The sequence below is a fragment of the Ranitomeya variabilis genome, chromosome 4, assembly GCF_051348905.1.
Source record: "Ranitomeya variabilis isolate aRanVar5 chromosome 4, aRanVar5.hap1, whole genome shotgun sequence".
Classification (NCBI taxonomy): domain Eukaryota; kingdom Metazoa; phylum Chordata; class Amphibia; order Anura; family Dendrobatidae; genus Ranitomeya; species Ranitomeya variabilis.
The window spans coordinates 736,638,237-736,656,712 of NC_135235.1; the positions used below are offsets into that span (position 1 = coordinate 736,638,237).

Consider the following 18,476-nt stretch of genomic DNA (forward strand, 5'->3'; position numbering starts at 1 on the left):
GTCTCGGTCACATGACCGTGATGTCATGGCAGTTCCGACGATAACCGTAAACCATGGTGGCCGTTACAAACGGCAACCATGGGTGAGTATAGCATGGTAGTTTTTTTTAAAAAAAGTTTTAAATTTTTAATATTGATGCGGCATAGGCAGTGTAATAGTAAAAATTTGGTTACATCTTACGGCGGCAACGGTTACCGCCAGTAAGTGTTTATCGATGACAAAGGGTGGAGTATGCGGGCGACAGGCATTCACTGCGGGGAGTAAGGAGCGGCCATTTAATTCAGGGCTGTGCCCGGCGCTGATTGGTCGCGTCAGCCATGACAGGCAGCTGGCCGTATCAATCAGCAAATAATACCGTTAGGACTGACAGACGGAAGTGACCCTTTACAGTGTGTGATGCAATGTTAACTTTTTATTACACACAGGAGGTGGCGAATGTGAAATGTTATATTTGGTATACTAATGTTTTCCTTATGTTTTCACAGAACACACAGCAGCACCCTCGAGCCTGTTCGGCCCTCTGGAGCGGTCCTTCGTGAATCGCCATCTGACCCGTCACAGCCGTCCCACAGCGAGAGCAGGCTTGCACCACCATCTGGAGAACCGGCAGCCGGTCCATCAGATGTTCCCCTGGCCAAGGCCACTGGCGCTCCTTCCTTCGGATATTCCCGACTGCGTCAGCGGGCCTCGGACAGGCCGCTACTGCCCGAATTTTTACATTTGAGCACGGTGTTCCAGAATTGTTTCAAGGCACTGGGCGATAGAATGGACATAGCTCTGTCCAATATCGACCGGCGCCTTGAAACTATGGAATCCGAGCTCTCGAGGCCGGCAAAACATTTCTTTAGTGCCATTGCAAAGGGCATGGTGGAACATCTTACGCCGGAACTCCAGATTTCGGTGATGCAGGCCTGCAACAATGCCTACGTGACTGCTCGGCAGCAGGCTCGGGTCATGCAGTCAGTGACTACAATGCCTGTAGTACCATCGCTGGCTAGCATGACTCCGACTCCTGCTGCAGAGCACCCACACAGAGCTCCGCGTGCCGAGGGCCGCCGCCGCCGCCGCCGACACCATAGAACCGAGCCCCAAAGTCCTGCTCCTGCCAGGCCTTCAAGGACCCAAAGACGCCACGCAGAACAACACCCAGAGGGAGAGAGAAGAAAACGGCCAAAAACAACAACAGCTCCGGCGGCTCTGGCTGCTCCAATAACAACACAGAGCTCTCGGCCAGGGTCTAGCCGGAGCAGGAGTAGCCAGAGCCAGTCCAGAGTGCCAAGGACACTGGTCGTGCCTCCTCCCTCCCCTCCTGCGTTGGCATTCTCGCCACCGTCGACCACAGGGTGGTCAGACGTCGGCATACCTTCAAGTATTGTTCAGTATGGTGGTTCCTCCTCCTCCACCCCCCCTCCACCCACTCCCAAAGTGGTGGATATCAATCTCCCTTAATTGCCGAAGTTCCTACCCCTTAGAACCTTTCCCCATTTTTCTTTTTGTGTCACCCTTAATAAAATTGTTATTTTGATAACAAAATCGGAGTTTCTTGTTCTAAAATAAGTTGGCAGCAACTCACACCGTGCGCCGTATACACAAATCTTGTGTTTTTAACACCTCATATCTGCAATGTATGACAGAATTTTATCCAGTTTGTTGTAATTTTTTTGTGGGCTGTCTCTCATTATACTATGAGGTGTTACAAACACAAAGAGGATTAAAAAATATATCAATTTTCAGACCTACTGTAAAGGTACCGTCACACATAACGATTTCGTTAACGATATCGTTGCTTTTTGTGACGTAGCAACGATATCGTTAACGAAATCGTTATGCGTGACAGCGACCTACGATCAGGCCCCTGCTGGGAGATCGTTGGTCGCTGCGAATGATCAGGACCTTTTTTTGGTCGCTGATCACCTGCTGTCATCGCTGGATCGGCGTGTGTGACACCGATCCAGCGATGTCTTCACTGGTAACCCGGGTAAATATCGGGTTACTAAGCGCAGGGCCGCGCTTAGTTACCCAATGTTTACCCTGGTTACACGGGGACTTCAGCATTGTTGTTCGCAGGAGAGCTGTCTGTGTGACAGCTCTCCAGCGACCACACAACGACTTAACAACGATCACGGCCAGGTCCTATCGCTGGTCGTGATTGTTGGTAAATCGTTTAGTGTAACGGTACCTTAAGGTTATTGGTCAGGTGAGGTGGTAGCAATGTTCACGTGGCCAAGTGTCGCCACTATTTGACTCTGGACGTATTTCAGCATCCTGAGTTCAATAGTGTTAACTCAATAGAGTTGAGCGAACATGATCGTCTCCCTCCTTGTCAATCAAAACACTTGCAGACTAGTAGCATATGGGCCTCGGCTTCATGGAGTGTGGATTATGATCTGCAGCCACATGTTCAGAGGCTGTGTGACAGGCAGAACACATGCACATCCAAGGCCTATTTGTTGGCCTCGCCATGCATGTGTAGTGCCTGTCACACAGCTGCGGCACATGCAGCGGCAGAAAACCTGCTTCAGCCATCACGCTCCATGATGCCAGGTTCCATATGCAAATAGTCTGCAAGATTAATTGCTTGACAAGGTTGGAGCCGATCATGTTCGCTATTAAAACTATGGAACACACGGCTATGTGAACAATTGGGTTGTTTTGTCAGAGTCAATTTGGGAACTGGTGCTCACATTACTACATTTTGTGGGACACACAGAACATTGGATTTGTTTTAACTTTTTTTTTATTGGCAATAACATTGTAACATAGGGGAGCATTTTTTTTTAAAACAGAAAGGCACAATAAAGAACTTTATGTCAAAACACAACACAGTAGAAAATCACGGTACATTACAACATTTAAAGAACATTGCATTAGGCTGGTAAAATGTCATGGACTCAATAGTGTTTAATTCTTTAAATGACAGTGTTTAGATTTTTATTAATCACAATAAATTTAGTTGCAGTTACAGCAGGATAAAGTACTGTTTCTACATTACACCATTTGATCTTGCCATGACACACGGCCAACATCTGAAACAAAATATGAAGCAAATCGATCCCTCATCTGAGCAATTTCCAAAGTTGTCCTCAGAGGATGATCTTGGTAATCGGGCAATGGTTTTGGTATGGGTTCATCTAGTTCAACGTTGACTCTCTCTTTGGCAATAACATAATTGTGTAGAACCACACAAGCCTTCACCACCTGATCAACTGTCTCAATTTTCAGATTTATAGCGGATCCTAAAATCCGCCATTTGGAGACAAGGATTCCAAAGGCGAACTCCACAGTTCTTCTGGCCCTGGACAGTCTATAATTAAAAATACTTTTTATGTGGTCCAAGCCCCGACTGGAGTAGGGTTTCAGTAGGTTACCACACATTTGAAATGCCTCATCCCCAATCACAATAAATGGCATTGCCGGCCCTTCGGTGTTGGGAAGAGGTCATGGCTGGGGGAAATTAAAATTGTTCTCATATAATCTTCGGCCCATATCAGACTCCTTAAATGTCCGTGAGTCATTTGCACGGCCAAACGCTCCAATGTCCACGGCGAGAAACCTGCAGTCCGCACCTGCAATTGCCATGAGCACGGTGGAAAAATATTTTTTGTAATTAAAAAACAGAGATCCACTCCTTGCAGGCTTTGTAATCCTAATGTGCTTCCCATCCACCGCTCCAATACAGTTAGGGAAAGAACACACTTGGTCAAATTTTTGGGCGTTGGCCTCCCATAACTCTGTTGTTGGATTGGTAAAAATTCCTCCCGGCGATTATCCCACAATGCGCGGCATGTGTCGGCAATAATACCCGAAAGTGTGGAGACTCCAATCTGAAACTGGAAATGCAGGGATCTCAAGGTCTCTCCGGTAGCCAGGAAACTGCCAAGCAGAAAAATAAATAAATTTAATTAAAGTACATTCTTATTAAATAAAATTACATTTTCCATCCCTCCCTCCACACCCCCCCCCCAAAAAAAAAAGTTTATTTAAAAAAAGGGCAGAACATAGAAAGTCCTTCAAATAGCTGCATTACGTACCGTAGAGTCACCAGCAGACGTTCCTCGGCGGAAATTGATCTCCGGAGCTGCGTGTCCTGCCTGGTAATGGCTCCTTCCACCAGACGCAGCAGATAGCGGAAGCTGTCTTGAGACATCCTGGTATACTCGAAATATTTTTCCAGGTTGTCATTTAGCTCGCCAAACAAGCAATGGTAGGCTCCACGGCTCTCTCGGACTTCCACTATAGGGTGTAGCCAAAAGCGCCGATGACTCCTTCTCCTTTGTTTATCTCTTTTCCTTTGCATGAAAGGCGATAGCGTAAGCATTAGCCATGGCAAAATCCATATTGAGGTAGATACTCTCCATGGGACGCTCCATCTTGATGCTGTATAAAAACAGGCAAAATGGGAGGAATTTATCTATGCCGGGGTGTATATACTAAAATTCCATTATACCCTCCCTCTTCTATCTATTGGTGGTATTATCTAGTGTCTAGACACTAATGGGGCTTTGCTTCATGCTATTGGGTGAAAAAATGACATCATTGTTTGACAACGCATGCGTCGAAAAACGCTGCATTTTTAACAAAAACGCAGCAAAAACGCACCAAAAAATGCTGCGTTTTACGACGCATGCCTTAAACGCATGCGTTGAAAACGGTGCATTTAGTGTGCGTTACTAATGCGTCATGCGTTGTGTCGACGACGCTGCGTCGCAAGACGCAAATGGAGCGCTGCTAACAACACAGAACATACACATCACAAGTGTGTTATACCAATAGAGGGCGCTGTATACAACACTGAACATATACACACAGCAGAGGCGAGTAAGCCTACGTTCACATTTGCGTTGTTGTGTGTTGCGTCGGCGACGCAACGCACAACGCATGCAAAACGCATTGTTTTGTGACGCATGTGTCCTTTTTTTGCATGATTTTGGAAGCAAAAAAAATGCAACTTGCTGCGCTGCGTCCTCTGCACACAGACGCGTGCGCCCAAAAAGACGCATGTGTCACAAAACAATGCGTTTTGCATGCGTTGTGCGTTGCGTCGCCGATGCGTCGCCGACGCAACACACAACAACGTCCATGCGTCCCCATGTTAAATATAAGGGCGCATGACGCATGCGGCGACGCTGCGGCGCACAACGCTAATGTGAACGTAGCCTAATACCACTAGAGAGCGCTGCTAACACAGAACATACACATCACAGGTATGTAAGGCTGGTTTGACACTTGTGTTTTGATCCGCAGCGTTTTAGCGCTAAAAAACGCATGCGTTTTTTCCCCCTATACTTAACATGAAAAACGCATGCGTTTTATAGCATGCGTTTTGACGCGTTTTCGGCAGCGCATGCGTTTTTTGATGCGTGCGTTCATTTGCAGAAATGCAACCTGTAGTAATTTCTAGCGGCGTTTTTTTGCCGCAAAAAAACGCATGCGTTTATTCGCGGCAAAAAAATGCATTGCTGTCTATGTAAACGCATGCGTTTTTAAGCACATGCATTTGCTTGCGCTAAAAACGCATGCATTTTTACAGAAAAACACAAGAAAACACAAGAAAACACAAGAAAAAACAAGAAAACCCTAACCCTAACCCTAAACACAAGAAAAAACAAGAAAACCCTAACCCTACCCCTAACCCTACCCCTAACCCTGACAAGCCACCCCCCACCATCAAGGTGATAAAGGGATACAAGCCCTAACCCTAACCCTACCCCTACCCCTAATCCTAACCCTATATGACAGTCAATACTCTTTGAGTTTATATTTTTAGTACTCTATAGCAATACCATATATCTTGGGGTGTCCACATTGAACAAAGCTTTTTAATAGAAGAGTGTCCTGTCACAAGGTCAACATAATAGCCAATTCCTATGGATCCCTAGGGCTAGGGTTAGGGGTAGGGTTAGGGTTAGGGGTAGGGTTTGGATCCCTTTATCACCTTGATGGTGGGGGGTGGCTTGTCAGGGTTAGGGTTAGGGGTAGGTAGGGTTAGGGTTAGGGGTAGGGTTTGGATCCCTTTATCACCTTGATGGTGGGGGGTGGCTTGTCAGGGTTAGGGTTAGGGTTAGGGGTAGGTTTACGGTTAGGGTTTGTATCCCTTTATCACCTTGATGGTGGGGGGTGGCTTGTCAGGGTTAGGGTTAGGGTTAGGGTTAGGGTTTGGATCCCTTTATCACCTTGATGGTTGGGGGTGGCTTATCAGTGACCTGGTGACCAGGACATGCTAATAAAAAGCTACCCCTAACCCTAACCCTAGGGATCCTAACCCTAACCCTATCCATAACCCTAACCCTAACCCTAGCTATTTCTATTTATAGTGGGTTTTCTAGTTGATTTTGATGATTGGCAGCTGTCACACACTTCTCAGCATGCGTTTAAAAAACGCAAATGCATGAAAAAATGCATGTAAACGCGGCAGAACGCCGCATTTTTTAGACGCATGCGTTTTTGCATGCAGAAAAAAAACACATGTGTTTTTTTTAAAAACGCTGCAGATCAAAACGCAAGTGTGAAACCAGCCTAATACTGCTCACCACATAGCACACGTGTGTAGGGCGCTGTATGGCTACGTTCACATTAGCGTTGTGCGACGCAGCGTCGGCGACGCAACGCACAACGCAAATGTAAACGCATGCACAACGCAGCGTTTTGTGACCATTTTTGCATGGTTTTGGGCGCAGAAAAAATTGCAACTTGCTGCGTCCTCTGCGCCCTGACGCATGCACCACAGTGACGCATGCTTCACAAAACGCAAGTGCAACGCATGTCCATGCGCCCCCCCATGTTAAATATAGGGGCGCATGACGCATGCAGCGACGCTGCAGCGCCCAACGCTAATGTGAACGTAGCCTATACAACACTGAACAGACACATCACAACGGTAATACCAATAGAGGGCGCTGCATACACGTCACAGGTATGTACTACAACAAACATTGTGAGGAATAGAATCCTGCTCTGAAATAATTCCACAAATTTTATAAAAACAAAACTGCATTAAAAGATTGGACGTTTTTCTCTGCAGTGGCCAAGAATGTGTGAAACCTTACTTGTTTGAGACCATAGCTTGTCGTTACTCCTAAATGTAATATCTGGGCACATAAATCCCGATGTTGGGAAGTGACATTGTCAGTAACAGGACAAATCCCCTCTTAATACATGAATTAATATGCATAAGACCACCAATAACTATATATATGAAAAGGAAATGAAATTAATTCTATGTAAAAGAAATACATAACATACATTGCAGTTCATCTATGATTTGATATTATACATCACGTATTAGTGGTGAAACAATCTGTTTTATCTAAGTATTTGCAGAGTCCACATTTATTATCGATCTTTACCCGGAAGGATGGTTCATGTTCTTTGTGAATGAGTCGGGGAAATTATATTCTGAATGTTTTAGCTTTTCTTGCCGATCTATAATATTTTGGATAGAATCTTAGGCTACTTTCACACATCAGGTTTTTTTGTTTCAGGCACAATCCGGCAAGTTTTGAAAAAAAAAACGGATCCTTTTTTTAGTCATAGACTTGTATTAGCGCCGGCCGGAGTGCGCCTGATGGGCAGACGTTTCATCCGTTATTTTCCGGATCCGTTCCAATAGTCGTTTCCGGCAGACAGAAAAAACATCTATAGGAACGTATTTTTGACGGGCGAAAAAAGCACACAGTGACAGAGCTGGCCAAAAACGTGCCAAAAACGTGTGAAACGGAGATGTGAAATGATGAATCCGGCCTCCAGATCCAGTTTTCCAAGCATTTCCCATGCAAATCATGCACATTTTTAGGCTACTTTCACGCATCAGGTTTTCAGTGTCAGGCTAAATCCGGCGAATGTTGGAAAAACTGGATCCGGCGCTTCTGGCTGTTTGCTACAATGGAAGCCTATGGGAGCCAGAAGGTGTCCGATCCGGATTCAATTTTTTTAAACTGACCATGCTCCAATTTTTTTTTTATCCAATAATCTAGAGAATCCAATAATCTAGAGATGCTAGCCGGATCCATCGAAGAAACAGATCCGTTGCATCAGTTTTTCACCATCTGCGCTGGATCCGTTTTTTCCAACATTCACCGAATTGTGCCTGATGCTAATAACCTGATGTGTGAAAGTAGCTTAATACCAATAGAGGGCGCTGCTTAGGCTACTTTCACATTTGCGTTAGAATCTGCAGCGCTTAATCCGCAAACGCAAGTACAGGAAAAAAACGCATGGAAGCGCGTACAAACGCAGCGGTTTTTAGGCACATGCGTAAATGCATGCGGTTTTAAAACGCTTCGTTTACATGCTTTTTTATGCGTTTTTTCATGCATTTGCATTTTAGAACGCACGGTGTCAAATTTTACAGGAGAAAAAACTAGATAACCAGACACCGCCAAAAGGACTACAGAGGGCGTGTATTATGGTATCTCTATATATAGACCCTTGGACTGCTGAAATCTTAACAGTTTGCTACTGTATCCTGTGTCATGATGATGGATCTTCATATGGAGAGCTTTTACTTCAACCTGGATCTCAGCATCAAGCTTTTTATTGCCTGTGCGTTTGCTTGGGAGTAACACCGAAACTGTGAAAGACGGAGAAGGACACGGCGTAGGCGTTTTTGGCAACACCCCATTATAGAACTACGTGAGAGCCGTGGTGCATATCACACGCTATATGGCGAGCTTAATGCCAACCCGGAGAAATTCCCGGAAAATACCAGGATGTCGCAAGACTCTTTTTTGGAGTTGCTTGCTCATGTTCAAGGAGTGATCCGGAGACAGAACACCCAGCTCCGTAGAGCAATTCCAGCAGAGGAACGTCTCCTGGTTACCTTAAGGTACGTAATAATTGTAAACAAATGCTAGTCATAATTATTGTTGGTCTGACATGTATTCTTTGCATTTTTGTAAATTATTTTTTCTTTATTTTATTACAGATTTCTTGCAACTGGAGAGAACTTATCATCCCTCCACTTCCAGTACCGGCTTGGAATTTCCACCCTGTCCGGAATACTTTTTGACACCCGATCACCTGTCGGGCTTTGTGGAATGTTCTCCGTGAAGAATTTATACCCATACCCACCGAGGACATGTGGATGGAAATAGCTGATAAATTCTGGACTGTGTGTGATTTCCCCAACTGTTTGGGTGCGGTGGATGGGAAGTACATCCGGATTATCAAACCAGCCAGAACGGGATCACAGTTCTTCAACTACAAAAATATTTTTCAGTAGTTCTCATGGCAATAGCCGATGTGGACTGTCGCTTCATCACCGTGGACACTGGAGCTTTTGGCCGTGGCAATGATTCACAGACTTTCCAAAACTCGTATATGGGTCGACGTGTTTATGGCCAAAAATTTAATTTTCCACAGCCACGACCTCTCCTCAACACCCAAGGCCCACCAATGCCATTTGTAATGGTTGGGGATGAGGCCTTTTAGATGAGTAAAAATCTACTGAAACCCTATTCACGTCGAGACTTGAACCGCATAAAACGGATCTATAACTACAGACTGACCAGGGCCCGAAGAACAGTAGAGTGTGCCTTTGGGATTATGGTTTTAAAATGGCGCATTCTTGCAACAGCCATAAATCTAAAAATGGAGACCGTGGATGAGGTGGTAAAAGCCTGTGTGGTTCTCCACAATTACATTCTGGCTAAGGAGCGACCCACCATTGAACTTGATGAACAAGTTGCAAACCCTTTGACTGATTACCGGCATCACCCGCTGGCTGCAGTCAACTGTTGAAGTTGGCTACATGCGGGACCAATTTGCTGCCTTTTATGATTCTGAGATTGGACATGTGGCATGGCAGGCAGGACAATATGGTGTAAAATGTCCTGTTGGCTTCGGGTCTGTAACAGTTATGTTTTAAATGTTACTAATGTTTGTTGTTAATAAAATACGTGTTTTATTATCTTGCCCATGAGTCCTATGTATTTTCTATACAAACCACTTTGTTTTTTTGGGCTTAGGTTGTTGACGTCATTGCGTCCAGACTCGGTTCACTAGTAGCTATTTGACGCAGACTGAAGAGACGATGGCTGTTTGGTGCCATCACATTAGCTGTATTTGTTCAGTACTTAACATCAGTATTTGTAAGCCAAAACCAGGAGTGGGTGATAAATGCAGAAGTGGGGCATCTGTTTGTATTATACTTTTCCTCACATTGTTCCACTTCTGGTTTTGGCTTACCAATAGTGATGTAAAATACTGATCAAATACTGACAGTGTGACGGCAGCTTACAAAACAGATCTATACTCATCAAGTTGGGTGTTAGAATTAATGAATTAATGATGCACAAATAAATGGCTCATGAATTCATTCTTTCTGACACCTGTCCCGGTGAGTATAGATATGCCTTGTATCACCTACATCGTCCCTTCACTTTGTGTGAAATAGATTTAATGTACAAAGAAGATAAAATGGAGGTAATACAAGGCATTTCTCACCTCACCAGGTCAGGTGTCATTACTAATGATTTTTTGAAGACACGACCTGAGAGTATAGTTCTGCTGTGTATTCAGCTGTGTATTACCACCATTTTGTCTTCAGTCTGCGACACAAAGTCACAGAGTAAACAGAAAGAAGAGGTTTTGGAGAAAATACAAGTACCGTATTTTCCGGCGTATAAGACGACTGGGCGTATAAGACGACCCCCCAACTTTACCAGTTAAAATATAAAATCTTCTTAAAAGTCGGGGGTCTTCTTATACACCCTATGTCGTCTTATAGGGCCGGTGAATATGTGCCTTTTGGGGGGGGGGGGAGTGATCCTGATGCCGAGGGGGCGTCTCACAGGAAAGTGAGTATCCCCCATTACCTTATCGTAGCGGTGCAGCGTGGGGGTCTCAGTGCTGGGAGTGGCGGCGGCGGCTGCTGTGCTCTGGTGCGGCGGCTGCTGTGCTCTGGTGCGGCGGCTCCTCTTCTGTGTGGGGCCTCTGTGCTGTGAGGTGGCGGTGGCGGCGGCATATCTTTATCCAGTTGGGGCTCCTCCGGCATCTCCTTAGCCCTGGAGGCCCCGCCGCAACTCCATCGGTGCAATGCAGCGGCCATTTTCCCGGAGGCAGCTCAATAGGTGCGATGCGGTGGCCTCCGGGAAAATGGCCGCTGCTCAGATTCAGATCTCGTCCCGAAATCTCGGGACACGAGATCTGAATCTGAGCAGCGGCCATTTTCCCGGAGGCCACCACATTGCACCGATGGAGTTGCGGCGGGGCCTCCAGGGCTAAGGAGATGCCGGAGGAGCCCCAACTGGATAAAGATACGCCGCCGCCGCCGCCGCCGCCACCTCACAGCACAGAGGCCCCACACAGAAGAGGAGCCGCCGCACCAGAACACAGCAGCTGCCGCCGCTCCCAGCACTGACACCCCCACGCTGCACCGCTAGGATAAGGTAATGGGGATTACTCACTTTCCTGTGAGACGCCCCCTCGTCATCAGGATCACTCCCCCTCCCCACCCACCATATACACCGGCGTACACGACGATTCCCGGCGTATAAGACGACCCCCGACTTTTAAGAAGATTTTCGGGGGTTAAAAAGTCGTCTTATACGCCGGAAAATACGGTATTATTTTTTTTGGCCACCTCATGTCTCTATACCAAACACACACAAAGCTTCAGTGTTGTACTAACTAACTACTGGAGCTAGGAGGTGGCCCAAAAAAAAGTGTTCGGCGCATTTTTTGATTTGGCGCACGGTGTGTGTTGCCGGCGGCGAAATACACAATTAACCAAACCTTATTGGGGGCAAAAAACATGATTATTTATTTTAACAAAACAAACCAAAATAAAAAATTAACTGTGCCTGCTTGGGGTTGATTGATGGAAATGGGGGGTGTGGAGCTGTGAGGGCTGGCTAACTGTCGACGACACAGGGGTGGCTGGAGAAGGTGTTATAAAATTACTGGGGTCTGGAAATTTGGGGATTGGGCTAGACACATGAGAGGGCAGAGACACACTGGAGGGGTGAGACAAACCAGACATTACAGACACATTGGGAGGTGGGGAGGGATAGCTATCGTCTTTGCGTTTTTTTTGCCTTTCCCTTTCTTAGATCGGTGCAGCTGTTCTGGGAGCTCATTGGTATTGCTCATTGGTATTGGCCTGGCCATGGTAGCCGACCTGTCACGGTGTGCCTGTGCAGCGGCATTGTTGGGGTGGCTGGTAATGTCAGGGCAGTGTCCGGCAGTGGTATTGCTGTTGTGGCGGCGGGGAACGCCAGGGCAGGGTCTGGCAGCGGCATTGCTGTTGTGGTGGTGGTAGTGAAGGCCATGCCAGAAGGCTATGCCAGGGTCCGGCAGCGGAATTGCTGTTGTGGTGGCGGTAGTGAAGACCATGCCAGGTTCCGGCAGCGGCATTCTTGTGGTGGCGGTAGTGAAGGCCATGCCAGTGTCCTGCGGCTGCTGCATGGTGGTGGCAGTGGAGGAGGAAGAGGTCCAAGCAGGAGCAGCGGTTGGTTGTCATGGTAGTGGCGGTGGGCTTTCCTACAGCACTCGGCATGGTGGTGGTGCTATAATGGTGTCCGGCAGTGCTTGGAATGGAGGTGGCCGTGTAGTGGTATGCAGCAGAGGTCGGCATTGAGGTAAAGCGAGGTGGCCCAAAAAAATATGTTCGGCGCATTTTTGGATTTGGCGCACGGTGTGTGTTGCCGGCGGTGAAATACACAATTATCTAAACCTTATTGGGCGAAAAAAACATGAATATTTATTTTTACAAAATAAAACAAAAAAAAAATTAACTGCGCCTGTTTGGGGTCGATTGCCGAAATTGGGGGGTGTGCAGCAGTGAGGGCTGGCTAACTGTTGACGACGCAGGGGTGGCTGGAGAAGGTGCTATAAAACTACTGGGGTTGGGAAATTCGGGGATTGGGCTAGACACATGAGAGGTCAGAGACAAACTAGAAGGTTGAGACATATCAGACATTACAGACACATTGGGAGGTGAGGGGGGAGGGATAGCTATTGTCTTTGTTTTTTTATTGCCTTTCCCTTTTTTGGATTGGCGCTGCCATCCAGGGAGCCTCGTTGGGCTACTGTAATGGGAAGACTAGGTGGGCAAGAGCTAATAACCCGGGCCCCTGCAATTTCCCTCAGACTAGGGAAATCCTGACTGACCCTCTACCTAGAGTTTACACTGAAGGTGTGCATGTCTAGGCCTCAACCCTCGCCCTGTCTCCTGTTTCAACCCTAGGCTGAAACCACCGCCCACCACCCAGTAAAAAGATAATACACCAATACCCACAGTTAGCACAGGCAGGGATAACGGAAAATATACACCACGCCTCAGTCACTCAGGAATACACTATAAATGCGCAGGGCAAAATAAATACAAATATAGGAAGGAGTAAATAAGACAAAGGGAAATACTCCACCAGCAACGATACTCCAACTACTAGCTCACCACTCCAGACCGAGATAACAACGCACAAGACAGAAGTTATAATCGGCGACGCCCAATGTTTAGGAGAACTATTTAAAGGCAGTGGGCATGGCCCAGGTTCCAATCCGATCACCAGGTAAATTAACCTCGGACCAGCTAGATAAAATCTAGCCGACGCCAATGAGCGCATAGTGAACAAAAGCGGAATTACCGCTGTCTGTCGGACGACCTGGTCTGAACAGCATCCGACATGACAGCTACTTTGTATTGGCCTTGCCGTGGTGGCCGACCTGTCACGGTCCATCTGCCGTTGTTGTTGCATTCTTGTGGTGGCGGGGAACGCCAGGGCGGGGTCCGTCAGGGGCATTTCTGTGGTGGTGGCGGGCAACAGGCCTGGGTCCGGCAGCAGCATTCTTGTGGTGGCGGGGAACTACAGGCCAGGGTCTTGCGGCTGCAGCATGGTGGTGGCAGTGGAGGAGGTCCAAGCAGGAACAGCAGTTGTCATGGTGGTGGCGGTGGGCTGTCCCACTGCACTCGGCATGGTGGTGGTGCTATAATAGGGTCCGACAGTGTTTGGAATGGAGGTGGCCATGCAGTGGTATGCAGCAGATGTCGGCATAGAGGTAAAGCGTGACAGTGTGGGCACTGGTGGAAATGCCCCCACTGTCTGCTGAAAATACCAACTCTGCTGCATAGCCTGCACGTAAGCAGCATTGCAGGCCTGCATCACATTAATCTGGAGATCGGGACTAAGGTGTTCCGACATGCCCTGTTCTATCTGATTAAAAAAATTATGTGCTGGCCTCTGGAGGTCGGCTTTCACTTGGGCAAGGGCTGTGGTAACCTCCTGGATATGTGTGCTCATATGACTAATGGCAGTATCCAGTCGGTCACCCATCGCCTTGAGTCCCTCATGGAAGACCGAGCTCAAGTGCAAAAACTCGGGCATCAGTGACCTGTCCGCGGCCCTCTGCCGCTGCCGGGAGGAGCCCATAAAAAATTGGCTAGAGGCAGAGGACTGGGGAAGGGGAACACCTGATGGACCAGCTTCCTGGTCTTCAGGTTGTGTGGCAGGCCCACTTGCTGCAGCGCTGGAGGATGGCTGGGACGGGTCTGTGGCTGACTGATGAAGGACCGCTCCAGAACCTGGGGCCAACAGTGGAGCTCCAAGTGCTGTGAAAAAAGGAAAAAAAAAATTAATACCAAACATTTACAAAACGATAACTCCTGTGGAATATAAACATCGAGATTAAGGCAGAGGTCACACTAGCACTATTTGGACTGAATTTTACATCAGAGTTTGCAAGCCAGGAGTACAACAGTAGGAAGAAAAGTATAATAAAACCACATGCTCTACTTCTGCATGCATCAACCACTCCTTGTTTTGGATTAAAAATACTGATGTAAAATATGAAGAGACGATGGAGGCGATACAAGCCATATCTCTATACAAGCCATATCTATACTCACCAGGACAAGTGCCAGGAAAAATGAATTGAGGATCATTTTATTTGTGCATCATGAATTCATTATTTCTGACACCTGACTTGATGAGTATAGATCTGCTGTGTAGGCTGCCGTCAGACTGTCAGTATTTGCTCAGTATTTCACATCACTATTGGTAAGCCAAAACCTGGAGTGTAACTATGTGAGGAAAAGTATTCAAAGAACACGTGCCCCACTTCTGCTTCTATCAATCACTGGTTTTGGATTCCTACTGATTCAAAATAGTGACCAAAAAATGCTAGCATTACAAAACATATTTTTTTTTCACCAATATACTTATGTTCTTCGTGCAAGGACCGGTCTCAAAAACGCAAGGATGCGGTGGTATTTGTATTTTCGGATCCTTGCTCCAGAACCACTTGGAAGCCGACTCTCTTGGTGCAGGTCCTTGTTGAAGCGGTCCTTCATCGATCGCCAACGTGTTTTGACTTTTGACACTGTTGATAAAACAAAGCATAATAGTTAGGACAATGGTCTTTTGACCGTGGTCACACAACTGTGTGTGCTGAGAAAAAGTAATGACTTTCTATCATCATACACAGTTGTGTGAGCATGGCCAAGGTCTTGGCTGCATCACACTGCATTGCGATACTTACCAAATGCAGAACGGACCCGAGCCGGGGCATTGGCCCAGCCATCCCACAACGCTGTGGCCACCTCATTCCAAAGCCTCCGGATCGTCACGTTGTTGGCGTGCAGTGGATCCCGGGTGTCCCACAACGGGACTCGCTCATGGACCAGGGAGATGAGGTGTTCATTCTCTATGAGGTCCTCATCCCCTTCTGGAACCTAAAAAAAAAAAAAGGACATTAATATTGGAGACATTAACATAAGGAAGACAGAAAACAGAATCAGAGGAATGGCATGAATATTGAAATAAAAAAAAAAATGGTGCTGAAGCAAAAGGGAAAGAAAGAGAGAAGTAGAAAGAAATGAAGAGTCAAGAATTGTAAAATGAGGATACAATAAACAGTCAGCCAGGTATACTTACACGCTGCCGCTGTGCCACCCGACCGTGACTCCGCTGCTCCTGCCCAGTCTCCTGCCCAGTCTCTTCCGCTGTAGAAGAAGTGGTCTGAAAAAAGGAAAATATACATTGTCATATGTGTAGATGTGACAGTGAATACTTACCAATCTGAGGAGGTGAATACTCGCTTCGCTGACATGTTCCCCTTGTGCAGGCCCAGGCGTTTGCTCATCATCATCAGAAGAAGAAGACATTCTGATGTGTGCAGAAAGAAAGAAATGGCAGAAATTAGGACATGTAGAGACACAAAATTGAAAAGAAAGGCATTGGCTAGGATATACTCACATTGTTCAGAGTCTTTTTTCCTCCAAGGTGCTTTCGTCTTTCTGGTATGGTTCTCTGTCTGCTGAGTAGTGAGCTGCAAATGTCCACTACCTTCCTTTATCACCTTCTATGTGGGGGGTGGCCTATCAGTGTCTAGACATGTTTTTCTCAATTGAAACGCATGCGTTCAAAAACGCAAACAAAGGCATGTGCCAAAAGCGCATGCGTTTACATAGACTGCAATGTGTTTTTTGGGCGCAAACCTTGCGCAATCGACCGCATACATTTCCAGGCGGCAAATTGACTCCTCTAAAAATTACTACATGTTGCATTTCCGCGCCCAGATACAGACAACAAACGCGGCAAAAAGCTAAAACACAAAAACGCATGCGTTCCTAGTATTCATTATAGGAATACACAACACTGCAGACACAACTGCAAATGTGATAGAAGCCTAAATTCAACACAGTGCAGCATCAGTCAAAAAAGTCTCACTTGCCAACAATACAGATGAGGTCCTAACATGTTGATTGCTTTCTTAGCACAGTGTATTTTAGTTAGAGAGAGAAAGTCATTTGGAGCAGCAAAGTAGTAATGGAGGACGTTTAGAGCTGAATACATTTTCTGAATAAATTAACAAATATTAGAATAATTATTCCAATTATTGTCATGCTACAGAAGTATCCGTAATGTAAGTTGGCATTACAGATGGCATGGAAGTAAACATTTAGAAATATCTTTAGAAGATATAGACAATTGCTTTTACATCCGTCGTCGTCGCCGCCGCTAAGATGTAGTGTAGTATCTGTTCTTGTCAGTTTAATATCTGATACGTCCCCTATGTGGGGACCACATATTAAATGGCTTTTTGGAACCGGGAGATGGACTAGGAGCTTGCTCTGTCCACTCCACGCATTGACCCGTTCTTGCAGACTTTCCGGGAACAGTGCACATCTTCTCTGATCCGGTTTCTAAAAACAGAATGAATTGAAATCAGCACGAGCAAGTTGTCCTTTAACCCTTTATGGGAATTTGTTTCAGGGTCAAAAAAGCACATTTCTCATGCCAAATGTAACGTTTTGCTTGATTTCTCCTGGCCAATTGCAACATTTTGTGTGCCGTGCCGTGCCGTGCCTTGCTTTCACCTAGGTATGTCAAGCATTGTATTGCATCCAATATGCAAGCAATCAATCAATCAATCAATTAATCAATCAATCAGTCTTTGTAGGTTGCAACAGGTGTGTGAAGATGTAGGTAGGCCTGAATTAGGCCTTTGTTACAGTGTTGATAATATATTGTGCCATCTACAAAATTAGGCGCCCGCCTGCCTGCCTGCCTGCCTGCCTGCCTGCCTGCCTGCTGTCAGCACTTGGTATTTAAATTGAAGTATCCAATGAGTACTTCTGCCATACATAGCACATTTGTGACCACCGCATGCATGAATTCTTTTGGAAAGCATTGTTTCCCTTTTGTGGACCAGACCACCGACTTTCAAATGCGGTGTAGATATGATATGTATTTGAAAAAAAAGGAAAACTGGTGTCTGTGCTGCTCTCGAATCTGCTTGTCTTGTCCATCTGCACCTGTGTGAGGAGGAGGAGTATTCTAATGCCTTTGACCAACCTGGTGCGCTGCCTGCAGTGGATAGAATCTTAGCACGGAACCTTCACGTGCAGTCACAATGGGAGTGGTGGGTGTGTCAAAGTAGGCGGAGTTATGCAGATTCAAAGCGCGTTGTGCGCAGCGTGAACGATCACACACAGAGACACACACACAGACACACACCCACCTACCCCCCCCCCCCACACACCCACACCAGAGCTGTCATTGGGAATACACCCAGAGTTTCTGAAAATGTCTTCCCTGCGGCAATCTTTGGCTATGTCTCCACCACGGGTGTCGGTTGTAGGCCTTAGTGCGGCCCACGCGGCAAAGTGTTTCCAGTATCGCTTCTCGGCCTCATGGCTGCGATCAATCAGTCTAACTGAGAGATTGTAGTCAGGTCGGGTGCTTTCGGTACCCTCTCTCTCGGCCTGGGGGGATCGCTCCTCTTCGGAGGGGCTTCACCCCCCTGCTGCTATAGGGAGAGAGGATTAGTCCGGAGCAACGAGTTGCGATCGCCTTAAAAGGGCGCTAGCCTTTTTTTGTGTGTTTACAGCTGGAGTTCTTTTTCGGAAGGATGCCGGCTGCACTTACCTTTGCATCGGGAGAACCCCGGATGAGGAACACGGTCCGTATCGAGGTCTTGGAGAGATACAGGAAGGAGAAAGAAATCCGCTACGTTTGCAACACCGTCCTTCTTGG

General features: G+C 46.6%; 1 protein-coding gene and 1 non-coding gene across 1 annotated transcript; both read left to right on the forward strand.

Annotated features, from left to right (window-relative positions):
* Window positions 1–18,476, forward strand: part of LOC143768002 (uncharacterized) — a 579,067-nt gene that overhangs the window by 234,950 nt on the left and 325,641 nt on the right.
* LOC143771229 (U2 spliceosomal RNA) lies at window positions 16,943–17,129 on the forward strand. Its single transcript, XR_013215039.1, has one exon. It is a non-coding gene; the product is annotated as a U2 spliceosomal RNA (small nuclear RNA).